We start from the raw sequence: 18966 nt of genomic DNA, 5'->3' as shown, positions 1-18966 counted from the left end.
TAAATTTTTGCTTGTCTTGCAAAACGCTCTCAAACCAAGTTACTCTCAAACCAAGGTTTTACTGTAATAATAATTCATAGATTTTAACATGTGTGGTGAGTTTTTGGGCATCTTAGCATCATTTCACTAGGAACATTACCAATGTAGCTATGACATTCGTTTTTAAGGGTACATTATTTCAAGAAGAGGTTCAAAGCTGGTTAACACAGGAAATAAAAATGCATTTTTCAACATGCAGTACACATCAATACCACCCCTTGGCATGTGTAATCTGCATATATGTGCATGGTCGAAGACTTTATTACATGCTTACCTGTATATGCGTATAGCTGGCAGGCACTTGTTTTACTTTGCTACATATACATCCACATATTTTTACCCACATGCATGATAATAAAAATGTAACTTATACTACAAACATTACATTACCTTTCAAATTATGTCTGTATATAAGTGATCAACTATAAAGGGTTGTTGTACAGGGCCCAGAATTTTCCCTTTGTTTCCCTTTCCATCAGCAGAGGATACACCCAGAAGCTGCCAAGCACATCCTCTTAAAATAGCCACACGTCCCCTCTGGCATAGGATTAAAGACCATGTATACTATGTTACCACCAATATGCTATCCACGCCAATAGGGCGACATGTAGGTTTTCATCATTTAGGCGATGTCTCAGTTATTAAATTTGCTGCTTTAGAATGGATCCCGATAGATCCCAGAGGAGGAGTTTTCTATAAAAGGGTCCTCCAGAGGAAGATGCAGTGAATCCACACTTTGAAAGCCACCTCACCACCGGGCTTAAATGACACCATGAGCTATGAACCATTCTTGTAATATCTTGTGACTTGTCCATGTGTCCCTGTTCTTGATCCCCTTCAACCTCTGGAGCAATGCTGGCAGCACTCATATGTCTATTTCCCAGACAACCTCTGGATATGACGCTGAGCACATGCACTCAACATGCACATGCACATGCACTTAACTTCTTTGGTCAACCATGGCTAGGCCTATTCTGAGTACAATCTTTCCTGTTAAGCTGCTGTATGGTCTTGGCCACCATGCTGCAGCTCAGTTTCAGGGTCTTGGCAATCTTCTTATAGCCTAGGCCAACTTTACGTAGAGCAACAATTCTTTTTTTCAGATCCTCAGAGAGTTCTTTGCCATGAGGTGCCATGTTAAACTTCCAGTGACCAGTATGAGAGAGCGAGAGCGATAACACCAATTTTAACACACCTGCTCCCCATTCACACCTGAGACCTTGTAACACTAAAGAGTCACATGACACCGGGGAGAAAAAAATGGCTAATTGGGTCCAATTTGGACATTTTTGACTTAGGGGCGTACTCACTTTTGTTGCCAGCGGTTTAGACATTAATGCCTGTGTGTTGAGTTATTTTGAGGGGACATCACATTTACACTGTTATACAAGCTGTACACTCACTACTTTACATTATGGCAAAGTGTCATTTCTTCAGTGTTTTCACATGAAAATATATATTAATATATTTACAAAAATGTGAGGCGTGTACTCACTTTTGTGAGATACTGTATATATATATATAGATATATAGATATAGATATCTATATCGATATCTATATATCTATATATAAATATATATAGATATATATCTATATATATAGATAGATATATCTATATATATAGATATATCTATATATATAGATATATCTATATATATAGATATATCTATATATATATCTATATACATATATATAGATATATATCTATATACATATATATAGATCTATCTATCTATCTATCTATCTATCTATCTATCTATCTATCTATCTATCTATCTATCTATATATATATATATATATGTATATATATATATATATATATATATATATATATATATATATATATATATATATATATATAGATAGATAGATAGATAGATAGATATATACACTATCTATATCTATCTATCTACACTATCTATCTATCTATCTATCTATCTATCTATCTATCTATCTATCTATCTATCTATCTATCTATCTATTTATATATATATATATATATATATATATATATATATATATATATATATATATACACACTATCTATATATATCTATATACAATCTATATATATATATATATATATACTCTGCATTCAGTGTAGCCTATATATACAGTGCATGTATATACATATATACAGTTCATGGTGTATACTTTCTAATACACTACAGGTGGTGTACACAGTATCTAATACAGTGTGTACAGTTTCTACTACACTTCTGGTGGTGTACACAGTATACAACACAGTACAGCCATTGTACAGTTTCTAATACAGTGCAGGCAGTTTACACAGTATCTAATACAGTGTGGACAGTTTCTACTACACTTCAGGCGTGTGTATTAATATATATATATATATATATATATATATATATATATATATATATATATATATATATATATATACACACACTCTGCACTCAGTTTAGCCTATATATACAGTGCAATCGGTGGTGTATAGTTTCTAATACACTTCAAGCAGTGTATACAGTATATAATACAGTGTAGTGTGGTGTTGCAAAACAAAAAATATATCATGTCCAGAAGGCCACCAGGGAGAGGCAGACGCTCAAAGGCCACTAAAAGAGGGCAAGCAGCCTCTGTGTCTACAGTCAACTGTGGTGGTCCTGGACGGGGGCGTGGCTTGCAGCTGATGGAGTAGGACACACAGAGTACCTGCTCTCGAGACCACTTCAAAGCCTGTCTTTCTGCTGTACCGGCTCCCTGCAACCCGCTCTACACTCCGGTTCACAGGGATTAAGTATAAGAGATGTCCCTGCAGAGAAAGGACTTGTTAACGGCGGCAGACCATGCGGGACAAGATGGCACCCGCTCCATGCGCTCAGCAAAGGAGGCAGCCATAAAGCTCTTCTCCAAGCTAGGAGCAAAGGACAGTCCTTTCAGGAATGAACCCTGGACCGAGCAGAGCAGGAAGACATGGATATCCCAGGGGCAGCATGGCAGGAAGATCCCTCAAACGGAAACATATGGGACACAGTGAGTACACAGGCCCACCTCCCTGCAGCGATGAGTACAGCCAACACACAGGCCCCCTTCCCTGCAGCACAGAACACAGATGGCCCAGCAGAGACTGCCACGGAACCTACACTGAGAGACATTCTCTCAGCAGTCACCTGTTGTAACACAGCTATCACAGTCCTGACCACTGAAATCAAAGGAGTTAAACAGGAGATTAACCTTGTCAGGCATGACATGCAGAAGCTGCAGGACCGCACCACTGCTTTAGAAGGGAGGCTGAGCAATGTAGAAGACAAGGTGGCGCCATTGCTGAGGGAAATAAATCACCTGCAGTCTCACTCCTCTGGCCACACTGCTCGTCTAGAGGACATGGAAAATAGACTCAGACGAAACAACGTGAGAGCAGTGGGGATTCCGGAGAGAGCAGAGGGGAAGAACCCAGTGGCTTTCATAGAAAACTGTTTTACCAGCACCTTTGGTGAACAATCATTCTCCAAGATGTTTGCAGTAGAGAGGGCTCACAGAGTCCCAGCAAAGCTGCCCAGACCTGGTGAGCCTCCACGCCCATTCCTCTTTAAAATGCTTAATTTTAAAGACAGAGATGCAATCTTTCACCATGCCAGAACCAAGGGAAACCTCATGAAAATGGATAATGCAAGAAAATCCTTTTATCCTGATTTCTCTGCGGAAGTGCAGCGCCGTAGGGCAAAATTTATCGAGGTAAAAAAGCGCCTTAGAAAATATGCAGTTACCTATGCAATGCTATACCCAGCTAAACTTCATGTTGCAGCTAATGATGAGACTCACTTTTTTGAAAATCCTGCTACTGCCTCTGCCTGGCTAGACAGAGTGGAACACTCTCTGACGAGAGCACCCCATCATGCAGTTTAATTACAGATGTCCCCCCTATTGCGGGTCAGAGATACTACAACAGGAGCTACGGTAATACCTTTTCCTAACTTACAGACTGTTCATATTCCCTGTAAGGCGGATTGGCGGGACACTAGGAAACGACGCTATGCTGCGTTCTAATGAAAAGCACAAAGATGCAAGTTCCTTTGAATTGTTGTTTGAACAGAGACGTTGGGGCCCCCCTGTTCCCCACTTGTCCTACGAGGACGCATTCCTGTTGACCTCTGCCTCTACTAATGTTTCGAGAGGCAGGGATTTTGAAATACGAGAGAACACGTTTTTTTTTTTTAGTTTTTTCTTATTATTTTTTGCTGTTTGAATTGCTTTCAGCCTTTTCCACACCCTGCCTGCTGCGGGGAGCATAATGTTTTGCCTTTTACCAATATGCCTGACAAGTGCTTTATCAGAAGATACCTGTGTGCGGGATATACAAGGGAGGTGAAATGTTTAAAATTGCTTCACATAGTAGATCAAAACTGGGGCTCTAGGAGAAATGATCTGTCCCCGAGGGTGGTTATTGATGCCTGGAGTAGTGCTGCAATGGTAAAACTACGAATAGTATACTATATTGTGCTTATTACATTTATAACTTTATCCTATGGCTACTGCACTTAATATCCTCTTATGGAATGTAAGGGGGCTGGGTGATGGAGTGGTGGTCGTGGACATGGTGCATCCTCTGCAGGTGGCCATGGGGCACGCTTGTCCTTTTTTTCTGCTGCTGGCAGTGTTATGCCCCGTACACACGGTCGGATTTTCCGATGGAAAATGTCCGATCGGAGCGTGTTGTCGGAAATTCCGACCGTGTGTGGGCTCCATCGGACATTTTCCATCGGATTTTCCGACACACAAAGTTGGAGAGCAGGAGATAAAATTTTCCGACAACAAAATCCGTTGTCGGAAATTCGGATCGTGTGTACACAAATCCGACGGACAAAGTGCCACGCATGCTCAGAATAAATAAAGAGATGAAAGCTATTGGCCACTGCCCCGTTTATAGTCCCGACGTACGTGTTTTACGTCACCGCGTTTAGAACGATCGGATTTTCCGACAACTTTGTGTGACCGTGTGTATGCAAGACAAGTTTGAGCCAACATCCGTCGGAACAAATCCTAGGATTTTGTTGTCGGAATGTCCGAACAAAGTCCGACCGTGTGTACGGGGCATTATTGAGCCACAACATGCAGAAGAGTTGGTAGAGTGGATAACGAAGCCGTCCTCATCCTCCTCATCCTCTGTCACCCAGAGTAGTTTGCCTTCCAACGCAGCTGCCAAAGCAGCCTATTCCACCGGCTCCTTGTCCACAGTCACTCCTTTCGTAGCTTCACCATCATGCACGGAGGAGATCCCACAATTATTCGACCACAGTGTTGGTTACATGCTGCTGGAGGATGTGCAGCGATTTGAAGGCTCCAAAGTTGGTTCCCAGGTTAAGGAAGGGAGTAACGTGAGCCTAAAGAGAGGGGGTGCCACAGAAGGACAAGAAACTGGCAGTCATGTTCCCCCAGCTACAGCATACTGCCAAATTTGCTCCAGTGACGAGGAGGGAGGGGATGATGAGGTCACTGACTATACTTAGGTGCCTGAGAGAAGAGAGGAAAGTGAGGAGGAGGAGGAGGCACAACTCCAATGAGGCAGGTTGTCCTCTGGGGGCAGCTTAAGGGAAGCCACCCTTTTGCATCACACCACAGAGCTCCAAAGGTGCAGGGTGCTGCTGACTCCCCACTGACTTTTAAAAGTTTCTTTGTGTGGGCCTTTTTCAACACGTGTGCAGCAGATCACTCCGTTGCTGCTTGAAACCTATGTCTGAAGCAGGTCAAGCGTGGCCAGAACAGCAGCAGCTTGGGCACCACATGCTTGGCTAGACATATGACGACCTGCCATGCAGTCCATTGGCAACAGCACTTGAAAGACCCACATCAGAGAAAAAGGTGGAATTCTTCTTGCTTCTCATCTGGGATCTCCAACCCTACCAGACCTCCAGTCCTCTCAAAAAGCTGCTCTAAGAGGAATGAAGGTATAGCAATGGCTGTTTCAAGTACTTGCAGCCAATCTGCTAGCAGTACACCACCAATTGATTTTAGCAGCAAATTTCCCTACCCCAGTTGCTGAACCGTAAAAAGAAATTCGGTCCCAGCCATCCACATGCTCAGCGTCTAAATCAGTGGTTCTCAACCTGGGGGTCGGGACCCCCTCGGGGGTCAAATGATGATTTGCCAGGGGTCACCGAATCCTGGGCTGTTCTGATGCCCGCATCCCTCTCTCAGCCTTTTTGTGGCTGCCCAGTAGGGCTGTCCCTGGAACCCGTGACCGCCCTCTCAGCCTCTTTGCATCCGCCCCTTCAGTTTACGTATGGCTGGGGGGCAGAGACTAGAAGTCAGCTGACTGGTGAATAAAGTGAAGTGGGAGGGGCTGGAGGAGACCCTATCTCCTGATTTTGGCATAGGTGCCACTGCTACGAGACACCACAAAGTCGGAGACACAGTGAGTAAGACTACCTGTGATTATAGTTGCCATTAAAAGTCCCCACTACAGATCAGCAGATGACCTTGATCAAGAACAGCTAATTTGGCTGATGAGAACTCCCCCCAGCACTGCCACTGATCCCATTTCCCCCACCCCTCCACCAAGGAGTAAGAGAAGGAATAAAAATAGAGAATACATGGAAGGGAGAGGAAAAGAGGGTGGGGGGGAAAAGAAAAGGGAGAGAAAGAATAAGAGAAATAACAAGAAAGAAGGCTAGATAGAGAGATGGGGAAAAAAAACAAGAAATTAGGATAGATAGAGAGACAAAAGGGAAATAAAGAAGAACAAAGAGAGAGGGGTACATCCTAAAATGTACCATAAGGGGTTTTAATACTGGACGAGTGGAAGGGACTCAGGGAGCGCTAAATGTCCTTGGGTCAGTGGCGCAAATGACTTGCCTCGGGTGCTGACAACCCATGCTATGAAAATAATTTTACTATTAGGGGTCCCCACAACTTGGGAAATTTTATCAAGGGGTCACTGCATTAGGAGTTTTGAGAACCACTGTTCTAAATGCTAGCTTGGCCAAATTGCTAGCACTGCAACTGCTGCCTTTTCAGCTGGTAGACTCTGCCCCCTTTCATGAATTTGTAGAATGTGCTGTACCTCAGTGGCAGGTTCCAAAATGCCTTTTCTTTTCACGGAAGGTCATTCCGGCTCTCTACAGTCATTTGGAAGGAAATGTTTTGGCCTCATTGGACAGGGCGGTCAGCAGTGAGATTCATATTACTGCTGACTCATGATCCAGCAGGCATGGGCAGGGACGTTACCTTTCCTTTACGGTGCACTGGGTAACTCTGCTGGCAGCTGGAAAGGATGCAGGACAGGGTTCAGTGTTGTTGGAGCTTGTTCCACCACCACGCCTCCAAAATGCTAGTGGTGATTCTGCCACAGCTCTCTCCTCTACCCCCTCCTCTTCTTCTTCCTCCATGACCTCTTCTGCAGATTTGTCCTCTGAACCAGTAGTGCTCTGTAAGCGTTCAAGGGGCTACGCAAGCAGTCAGGCTAAAAGATGTCATGCGGTGCTTGAGTTGGTCTGGCTAGGGGGCAGGAACCACACTGGGGACAGAGATTCTGTCAGCTCTGCAGGGGCAGGCCCAGAGGTGGTTGATGCCACGTCAGCTTCAGCCAGGAATGGTCGTATGCGACTATGGCACCAACCTTCTCTCCACCCTCCGACAGGGACACTTGACCCATGTTCCATGTTTGGCACATGTCCTGGATTTGGTGGTGCAGCGGTTCTTGAGCAGGTACCCAGGCTTACAAGATCTCCTGAGGCAGGCCAGAAAAGTCTGTGGTCATTTCCGCTGGTCATACAATGCCAGTGCTCAGCTGGCTGACATTCAAAGGGAATGCAACCTGCCCACCAACCACCTCATTTGTGACATGCCCACCAGGTGGAACTCAACATTGGCAATGCTGCAGCGGCTGCACACACAGCAGAGGACCATCAATGAGTACCTGTGTGAGTATGGCACCAGGACAGGGTCAGGGGAGCTTGGCTTCTTTTCGCCATGCCACTGGCTACTGATCAAGGATGTATGCACTGTCCCATCACCATTTGAGGAGGCCACAAGGATGGTGAGCAGCGACAATGCATGCATCAGTGACACTGTCCCTCTAGTCTTCCTTCTGGAGCACACGCTTCGTGGAATCATGGACAGGGCACTTGAGGCAGAACAGAGAAAGAAAGAGGAGGACTTCCTTTCCTCTCAATGCCCCCTTTATCCAGATAGCATTCCTGTGGGTCCGCCAAACACACAGGAAGAAGAGGAGGAGAAGGAGGATTGTGTCAGCATGGATGTAGAGGATAACACTCAGAAGCAGTTTTCAAGGGATGGTTTTCAGTCCCCAGAAACCCAAGGAGTTGTACGTGGCTGGGAGGAGGTAGTTACGGATAATGTGATCCTTAGTAACCCAGAGGAACTAAATGCCTCTGCAAACTTATGCTGCATGGCCTCCCTGATTCTGCAAAGCCTGCGAAATGACCCTAGGATTCGTGGTATCAAGGAGAGGAATCATTACTGACTGGCAACCATTCTTGATCCTCGTTACAAGGGTAAAGTTGCAGAACTCATCCTGCCTTCAAGGAGAGATCAGAGGATGAAACATCTTCAGGAGGCCTTGAAGAAAGGTTTGTGTAACGCATTTCCAGACCCGAGAGGTTACCATTTTCTGGTGCTGGACGTGTTGCTGAGGCTTTGTTCAGTCAGAGGAAGAGCGGTGGAGTAGACTGATGCCTTTGAACAATTTTTCAGTCCTCAGCGCCAAGGTCTGGTCAGTTCAAGCAACCATCGCTAGAGTCTACATTATATGGTGCAGGAATATCTAGGGGCAAGAGCAGACTTTGAGACCTTTCCAACAGAGCATCCACTGGGTTACTGGGTCTTGAGGATGGACCACTGGCCAGAACTTGCTCAATATGCAATTGAGCTACTGGCCTGTCCTGAATCCAGTCTGCTTTCTGAACGCACATTCAGTGCTTCTGGAAGATTTGTAATGGATCAAAGAGTGCGCCTGTCCACAGACACCTCCACGCGTTTATAGGCTCACATTTATAAAAATGAGTCAGTCCTGGATCAGCAGTTATCAAGGACCTCAAGCTGATGTAACTGATTGAATTTGCTATGGATCTAGGATCAATTGAAGACTGCCTATGCTGCATATACTGTTTGGTTTAGGGCACCACCACCCAAGGCCCAATTTTTCTGCCCCTGTTTAATAGGGGCATGTTATTACAATTTTGATATAATATTTCACAGCAGGGCCTGTTCCTGCGCCCAACAAGAGTAAATGTGAGGGGTTACAGTGTTGTGGTACCACCACCACCACCCAAGGCCCAATTTTTCTGCCCCTGTTTAACAGGGGTATGTAATTACAATTTTTGATATAATATTTCACAGCAGGGCCCATTCCTGAGACCAACAAGAGTATCTGTGAGGGGTTACAGCGTTGCGGCACCACCAAAACCAAATTGCCAATTTTTCTGCCCCTGTTTAACAGGGCATGTAATTACAATTTTTGAAATAATAGTAAAACAGGGCCTGTAACTCCACCCAACAAGAGTAACCGTGAGGGCTTACAGTGTTCTGGCACCACCAACACCAATGGCCCAATTTTTCTGCCCCTGTTTAACAGGGGCATGTAATTAACATTTTTGAAATATTAGTTAAGCAGGACCCATTCCTGCACCCAACAAGAGTAACTGTGAGGGGGTTACAGTGTTCTGTCACCACCAACACCTAAGGCCCATTTTTTCTGCAGAGTATATAGTGCAGTCCATATAGTATATATACTGCTTTTCAGAGTATATAATGCCTGGGGGACCCCCATGACATTTTTTTTTTAATTTTAAGGTTCCCCTTAATATTCATACCAGACCCAAAGAGCCTGGTAATGGACTGGGGGGGAGCCCACTCCGTTTTTTTCAATGAGTTTTATCTATATTGCCGGGACCTGACAATATATTATAGCTGCGAGCAGTTTTAGACTGCATTTTTTCCTTTAGAAATGTAATTTTGCTGTGGTACTGTTATAAATATTGGAAAGATGTGCTACTTTACAGGCAGACTAAGGAGACCCCCCAGGCATGACAGTTAAAGGAATATTTTATTTTTATTGTTTCACTTTAAGCATTAAGCACTGCTCCTGAAAAAACTGACAATTTTAAAACTTATTTTTGCATTGATACATGTCCCCTGGGGCAGAACACAGGTCCCCAAATACTTTTTATGGCAATAACTTGCATATAAGCCTTTAAAATTAGCACTTTTGATTTTTCACGTTCGCGTCCCATAGACTTTAACGGCGTTCGCACAAATTTTTTGCCTGTTCGCATGTTCTGCTGCGAACCGAACCGGGGGGGGGGATTGTTCGGCTCATCCCTATTTATCATTACTAAAATAATTGCATTTCCATGTTCCGCGAACTGTGGGAGACCAGATATAGTAAATGCAGCGTCCTGGGTTTAGTAACACTTTAAAGGGGTTGTAAAGTTAAATTTTTTTTTTTTTTAAAATAACAAACATGTTATACTTACCTTCACTGTGCAGCTCGTTCTGCACAGAGTGGCCCCGAACCTGGTCTTCTGGGGTCCCTCGGCGGCTGTTTCAGCTCCTCCCCGCATGCATTCACCACCTTAATGCGAGCTCCCTCGCATGGTGGTGAGTGCTTGCGGGCGCGCTCCCGTGATACAGCCGGCGGCTATAGCCGCTCGCTGTATCACTCGGCCCCCCCCCCGGTGCGCCGCGTCATCGGATGTGATTGACAGCAGCGCGAGCCAATGGCTGCGCTGCTTTCAATCCATCCACTGCAGCCAATCAGCGACCAGGCTGAGCTGCAATGAAGATGACGAGAACGAGCAGCGAAGATTCGAGGCGTCAGGTAAGTAAAACGGGGGGGCTGGGGGCGGCGGTATGGTCAAAAGTTTTTTCACCTTAATGCGTAGAATGCATTAAGGTGAAAACATTTTTACCTTTACAACCCCTTTAAGGTTGCAGTTGGACATCCAACGGCCCTAGATCACAGCAAACATAATGTTTGAAGTAATAAAAATCAGCAAATGTTACTGAGATCTGGATTTACTTTTCAAGAGTGAAGAATCTAAATGTTGGAGAAGCTTCAATAAAGAAATCTTTATAAGGTAACATATAACAAATAGCGATGGCAAATGTGTTTAATAAATACATAGAACCTTCCAATGGTGATTTGGCAACAAACAAACATCAAATCTGTACTTACTTTTTTTTCAGAAATGTTCCATAATGAAAAGAAACTGTGCATCATCCTGTGTGCGTTCTAGGTAAAAAGACACAGTTGTGAAAAAATCAGTGAACATCCACACTTTTGCGAGTTATTGTTGCTTCATGTGGTTTTATTTTCCTAATCCTCACATACTTTAAAAAAAAATAACATAGAAAAAAGGTATATAATGAAGAGCCTGTGAAAGAGACATGAAATTTTACAATGCTTTCATTTATAGTACAACAGCATAGGCCAGCAGTGGTACAATCTGATTATATTACTTATTAATTCAATTTGATATTGTTTTTATTTGCCAGAACAGTGTCTACCTATTTATAGCGTTGGGTCCATAAGTTAAACTATAGTTACTAGCATTAGCTTTGCACAGAAACTCTGAGCACTTCATGACGCCCCAAAAGCAATGATCGGTTAAGGTTAGAGGGACTTAACCTCGGAGATGGAAAAAAATCTCTTTAATATGTTTGCAACACCTTTTTAAAAATGTTAATAATATATACCAGAAGATGAAAAATGAACATAAAAAGATACCTTCACCCTCCTTCTTCACAGCATAAGTTTATATAAAAATGTACAGAACAGATTTCCCATGGATACACTCCCACCTTGTGTTTGAATTCTGTATGTGTCATAAATATCAAATATCACAGACAATGTAAGGCCAGATAGAAAGCCAGAATTTGAGAAGAAACTTTACAAGCTCTCTGATTAAATTCTGAAGCATAAGCTGTCAAGAACCAAGTCTGCCAAACAAGACTGGCTTTGACCTTAAATGTTATGTTTAAAAGAACATATTCTGTTCAGTATTCCTTTAGTGCACATCTAAAGACTTTGGAAATTATGATGACTGAGCAAAGCAAATATGGGATGTTATACTCACTCTATGTGGATTCTATTACAACACGGAATAAGCAACAATAACATGCTCTAACTGAAAAACTATTTGCAACTATTAGATACCAGCTGTTGGCCAATCTGATACAATCTTTCCACCATGGTTTAAATATAATGAAGGCACCAGCCTAGTGTTTTCTTTTTATGTTAAGGGCATGCAGAATAGCAAATTGGATAGGGCTATCATAGAGCTTCGGAACCCATCCTATGAACCTTGGTATAGTGCACAGTAGGCCAGACAGTGTGTGGGACTGTGTGGCTGCTCTGAAAATTTAGAGTCATACCAACATGCCACCTTCTGGGTATATGGCATTTCTGTGTTTTCTCTCTGCCTCCTGTTACTTCCCCCTAGTTGCTGTGTCACTAGCTTGTCTTTGCATTACCCAGCATGGCCTCATTAATGTTAGTTGGTCAACTGACAGTGCAGTAACATGCTATGGACATGGACATTACACGGAAGTAGAAATCCAATGTCATTTTGGGATATTACTAGTGGCAACTGTTACTCTGCCAAAATAGATACACTAGATTGTCAAAAGTATTGGGACACCTTTACACGCACACGAACTTTAATGACATCCCAGTCTTAGTCCGTAGGGTTCAATATTGAGTTGGCCCACCGTTTGCAGCTATAACAGCTTCAACTCTTATGGGAAAGCTATCCACAAGGTTTAGGAGTATGTCTATTGGAATGTTTGACCATTCTTCCAGAAACGCATTTGTGAAGTCAGGCACTGATGTGGACGAGAAGGCCTGGCTCGCAGTCTCCACTCTATTTCATCCCAAAGGTGTTCTCTCGGTTTGAGGTCAGGACTCTGTGCAGACCAGTCAAGTTCCTCCAAATCTCACTCACCATGTATTTATGGACCTTGCTTTGTGCATTGGTCCAAATAATTTGGTGGAGGGGAGTTATGGTGTGGGGTTGTTTTTCAGGGGTTGGGCTTTGCCCCTTAGTTCCAGTGAAGGGAGCTCTTAAGGCATCAGCATACCAAGACATTTTGGACAATTTAATGCTCCCAACTTTGTGGGAACAGTTTGGGGATGGCCCCTTCCTGTTCCAACATGACTGCGTACCAGTACACAAAGCAAGGTCCATAAAGACATTGATGAACGAGTTTGGGGTGGAGGAACTTGACTGGCCTGCACAGAGTCCTGACCCCAACCCAGTAGAAAACCTTTGGGATGAATTAAAGGGGAGAATCCGAGCCAGGCTTTCTCATCCAGCATCAGTGCCTGACCTCACAAATGTGTTTCCGGAAGAAACATTCCCATAGGCACATTCCTAAACCTTGTGGACAGCCTCCCAGAAGAGTTGAGGCTGTTATAGCTGCAAGGGGTGGGCCAACTTAATATTGAACCCTATGGACTAAGTCTGGGATGCCATTAAAGTTTATGTTCATGTAAAGGCAGGCGTCCCAATGCTTTTGACAATATAGTGTATGTTTGAATTACCAAAGAGCCAATAGTGAGCATGATGCTTGTTTTTTCTATATGAGTGACCAAACATATACGTAAAAAGAAGTAACAGTGTTACTTTAAAGTACTGTCTAACCAAGGCACAGTAGTCCTATGACAGATCTTTAAGCCATCAGGGTCAGGTCGCTAAAATTACTAAAGTCTACAACCCATTTAAGTCTTAACATACCCTAAAATATTATCAGAATGTCTGATGACCTGTCTAGTGGTCTCTACAAGTTCCAAGAGTTTTATTAGCTAATTACCATTAAAAGTATTATTAAGTTGGTGCTTTCATATATGAGAAGACACCCTGAATGTTTTGGAAAGGATTTAAATAGCTATCTTGGTTCTTTCTATTTGATCAAAAATGTTTTTTTCTGTTTTAATGCTGGCCCTGGGAGTATCTACTGAGTGCATATTTAAGTGTTCTTGCATAGCAAGACCACATACTGTTAGATCACATATATATTATTATAGCCAAATTTACCACCCTAACTCCTCCCACAGTTCTTACACTACATAGACAAGTAATATACCGAAACGTGCATATTGTTCCCGATTGGTGTGCTATTACTTTGTGGAACATTTTGCCTAATGGTTCACGAAATATCGTCATTTTTGCGGTGAAATTGGTCCCATAGGAATGAATGGGGAAGCTAGAGTGGGAGGTGACAAAAGCTGAAAAATCAGGACATGATTTCTAAACTGCCACCACTCCCACATTTTCAAGCCCACCTACACAAATCTTATATCAAAACGTTCAGCTATCCCTGCTGCCACTAAACATGTCCACGGCTAAGCCATAGTCCTGATAGTTTTCACAATATGACCATTTGTTTGTAACTCACGCCGTCCATTGACATTCATTGAAACTACACTCTAGCCCCCTCCAAATTTGAAGGGCAATATCTAAACTGCGACTGTGCCTTCATTTTTAATATTTCAGAGACATACTATGCATCAAAATCTAGGTCTGGGTCTTGTGATTCTCACAATATAAAGATCTTCACTGTAGGATTTATAGTTTTTAAAATACGGCCGTTTGAAGTACTGCACAGTTATTACAGCTATCATGATCCTGTGTATTGTGTATTGAGCAGTGGTTGTGAAGCATAAACAGGGCATGAGCGTTGCTAGGAAACAGTGAATGTAAACACTGATTATCATCAAACTGATAGCACACCTTCACCTCCATTCTACCTCAAGATGCTGAGACCCCCCCAAATGCATGTGGTCATATCTTCATCTGCTAGGCTTGATAATGCTTGTAGACTACTGGTGGAGGCAAGAACACTTCACACAATTTCCCCAGAAATTGTAGCTTTTCTAGTTAATGTATATTTTTGGAGACAAGCGCATGTCTAATTTCTGAAACAAGTGCATGTCTATGGATTAAAAGGCCAGTGAAAAATTGTTTGGCAGCCTAGAGTTGTATACACTTCCAACAAATACAGTATCTCACAAAAGTAAGTACACCCTCACATTTTTGTACATTTTTTATTATATCTTTTCATGTGACAACACTGAAGAAATGACACTTTGCTACAATGTAAAGTAGTGAGTGTACAGCTTGTATAACAGTGTACATTTGCTGTCCCCTCAAAATAACTCAACACACTGCCATTAATGTCTAAACCATTGGCAACAAAAGTGAGTATACCCCTAAGTGAAAATGTCCACATTGGGCCCTAAGTGTCAATATTTTGTGTGGCCACCATTATTTTCCAGCACTGCCTTAACCCTCTTGAGCATTAAGTTCACCAGAGCTTCACAGGTTGCCACTGGAGCCCTCTTTCAGCGCTCCATGACAACATCACAGAGCTGGGGATGTTAGAGACTTTGCGCTCCTCCACCTTCCATTTGAGGATGCCTAACAGATGCTCAATAGGGTTTAGGTCTGGAGACATACTTGACCAGTCCATTACCTTTACCCTCAGCTTCTTTAGGAAGCCAGTGGTCATCTTGGAGGTGTGTTTGGGTCGTTATCATGTTGGAATACTGCCCTGCGGCCCAGTCTCTGAAGGAAGGGGATCATGCATGTTAGCATTCATGGTTCCCTCAATGAACTGTAGCTCTCCAGTGCCGGCAGCACTCATGCAGCTCCAGACCATGACACTCCCACCACCATGCTTGACTGTAGGCAAGACACACTTGTCTTTGTACTCCTCACCTGGTTGCCACCACACACGCTTGACATCATATGAACCAAATACATTTATCTTGGTCTCATCAGACCACAGGACATGGTTCCAGTAATCCGTGTCCTTAGTCTGCTTGTCTTCAGCAAACTGCTTGCAGGCTTTCTTGTGCATCATCTTTAGAAGAGGCTTCCTTCTGGGATGACAGCCATGCAGACCAATTTGATGCAGTGTGCGGTGTATGGTCTGAACACTGACAGGTTGACCCCCTCACCCCTTCAACCTCTGCAGCAATGCTGGCAGCGCTCATATGTCTATTTCCCAAAAACAGTCTCTGGATATGACGCTGAGCACGTGCACTCAACTTCTTTGGCCGACCATGGTGAGGCCTGTTCTGAGTGGAACCTGTCCTGTTAAAACACTGTATGATCTTGGCCACCATGCTGCAGGTCAGTTTTAGGGTCTTGGCAATCTTTTTACAGCCTAGGGTATCTTTATGTAGAGCAACAATTCTGTTTTTCAAATCCTCAGAGAGTTCTCTGAGTGCCATGAGGTTCCATGTTGAACTTCCAGTGACCAGTATGAGAGAGTGAGCACTAACACCAAATGTAACACACCTGCTCCCCATTCACACCTGAGACCTTGTAACACTAATGAGTCACATGACACCAGAGAGGGAAAAGGGCTAATTGGGCCCAATTTGGACATTTTCACTAAGGGGTGTACTCACTTTTGTTGCCAGCGGTTTAGACATTAATGGCTGTGTGTTGAGTTATTTTGAGGGGACAGCAAATTTATACTGTTATACACACTGTACACTGACTACTTTACATTGTAGGAAAGTGTCATTTCTTCAATGTTGTCACATGAAAAGTTTTAATAAAACATTTACAAAAATGTGAGGGGTGTACTCACTTTTGTGAGATACTGTATGTTGTATTCAATGTCTATGGCCACTTATGATCCAGCTCTGAGGGAGAGGTCAGGCATGTGGTTCTTATTTGTATTTACAGCATTGGGGAATATGAGATATGGGATGCAACCCTAATCTGAGCAAAGACCAATTGGATTTTTTTTTTCTGTCCAAATAATGCTTGAGTATGACGTGAAGGTCTCAGTGGATAAACTCTGCCATAGCGTCTAAAATTTGCCTGTTTGTCTTTTGAATCTATAACTGAATTTACTCCGTTTATTATTTTGTGTTTTAGAGCTTTTCTGTGTAATGTAAAGTGTTTTATGATAATTTACAAGTAAAAGTCTACAAGAGAGAAATGCTTGTTTTATGAAGAAATTGCTGGGAGGTATGCCCAAGTGCCTTAAGCACACAGGAGGGAGAAGAATTTTTTTGATGCATAGAACTTAAGTGCATTATAAAACTGGAATTATCATAAGCATAGCATTTAAAACTCTGCCATATAGACATAAGAATATGGTATATAACTAGAAACAGCAGTGCCTTGCTAGCAACTCTGCTGTCATTGTCTGACAGAGACAACAATAACGTTAAAACAAAAATACACTGAAAATCCCATTCATACTGCCTTTAAGAACACTCCAGGCCGACAAGAAAGTTTTGCATGTGAACGTGCTCCACAGATATAGCTCATGTGTTCATTTTGCCATATTTCCTGTGTAGTTTGCTAAATTCCTATAGTTGTCAATACCTTTTGTAAGAAAATGACTACCAGACATTTGGCTAAAAGAAATGTGCATGCACGAAGAATGGGTAACAGAAATGTGCAAGCGCGCAGAATTCTTAGCAGAATGGTGACTAGGCATTCACATGTGTAAAGGAACGCGAGCGGGCGTGCGCGCATCGGTGTGCACTCAATGCATGTTGGCACCAGATGGACTATTTAGATGGGCCCCTGCTTATGCTTACAGTGCTGACTGTTTTTTCAGCGGTTCTCTGTGCCCTGCTATTATTCTGCTTGTTCCATTGTTGCTGACTCAGCTTCCCTCTGACCTGAACTTGGATCCTGCCTCTGCTCTATCACCAGTTCTTGACCCTGACTCCGTTCTTGACTACATCTCTGTCTTATGTCTCGGTACCTTGCTGCCTGCCTGCTGCTGGCCCTGGCTATTTCCGTGACCACACTGCTTTTCCTGGCTCTACTCTTACATCTGGTTCAAGTGCCTATCTGGCTGTCATCTGTATCAGCTCTGCTCATCACGGCGAGTTCCCGTCTCAAGCCTGCTGGGAGCTCTGACAAGCCTCATATCTGGAATCCGCAGCCTGTGTGGAGTGCCCCTTTAAAGTGGAGGGCCACCCTGAAAAAAATTTTTTTTAAATTCCACCAAACATCCTAAAGAAATAAAAAAAAAAACATTTGGAAAAAAAAATTTTTTTATGCTTACCTAAACCCTTGTTGCTAGGCAGTCTTCCTAATCTGACTCTTCCTATTCCGCGGCTTGTTCTGCTCCTCGGTGAGCGGCCCCGTTGTCTTCTGGGAACTGTGTGTGTTCCCAGAACACCACGGGGCCATTCACAGATCACCACGCAGTAGGAAACTGGCAGCGAAGCCGCAAGGCTCCACTGCCTGTTTCCCTTACCTAGGATGGCGGTGCCGGGACCCGAGAGCTGAGGGACGGGTCAGCCTTGGGCGGCTGACATCGCAGGCACCCAGGACAGGTAAGTCTACTTATTTAAAGTCAGCAGCTACAGTGTTTGTAGCTGCTGACTTTAAAAAAATTTTTTAGCTGGCCGGAATCCCGCTTTAACTTCTACTATTCCTGACCAGATGTTCTGCCAGCCTGCCAGGGTCTGCATCTTCTGCTGCAAGCACTCCTATCAACACCCGCCAGCACCCGTGTTCCTCCTGTCCCTCGGTACCCTCTGTGGGGTACCACCTTCAGCGGGGCCTGGGCTGGAGATACAAGAGAGGCCAGCCTCGTCATTTAAGTATACAATCAGGTACGTGACACCCTTTCTTTCTGATTGGCACTTATTATCTGGATGCTGTTACACCTCCAATGTGTGAGGCCTCCACAGCAATGTGTCAATGCGTCCACAGCAGTGTGTGAAAGACCCAGGAAGTTTTTCTGGGACAGCGGAGTCAGGAGTAAGGACACAGAGATACACCATCCACAACAGGTAGCAGATCTGTGCTGCTCCCAGGATCTGAAGGCTGGTAGGTACTGCAGCAGTATCTTATGGTTAAGGAGTGTACAGAGACAAAATGATGTGGTGGTAAATGATTACCACCTGCTGTGTAAGGAGAATACATTGGATTTGATATAATGTGGACAATTATACA

This window comes from Aquarana catesbeiana, linkage group LG02 (assembly GCF_042186555.1).
Source record: "Aquarana catesbeiana isolate 2022-GZ linkage group LG02, ASM4218655v1, whole genome shotgun sequence".
NCBI classification, from domain to species: domain Eukaryota; kingdom Metazoa; phylum Chordata; class Amphibia; order Anura; family Ranidae; genus Aquarana; species Aquarana catesbeiana.
Note: the sequence above shows the minus strand (reverse complement) of the source record.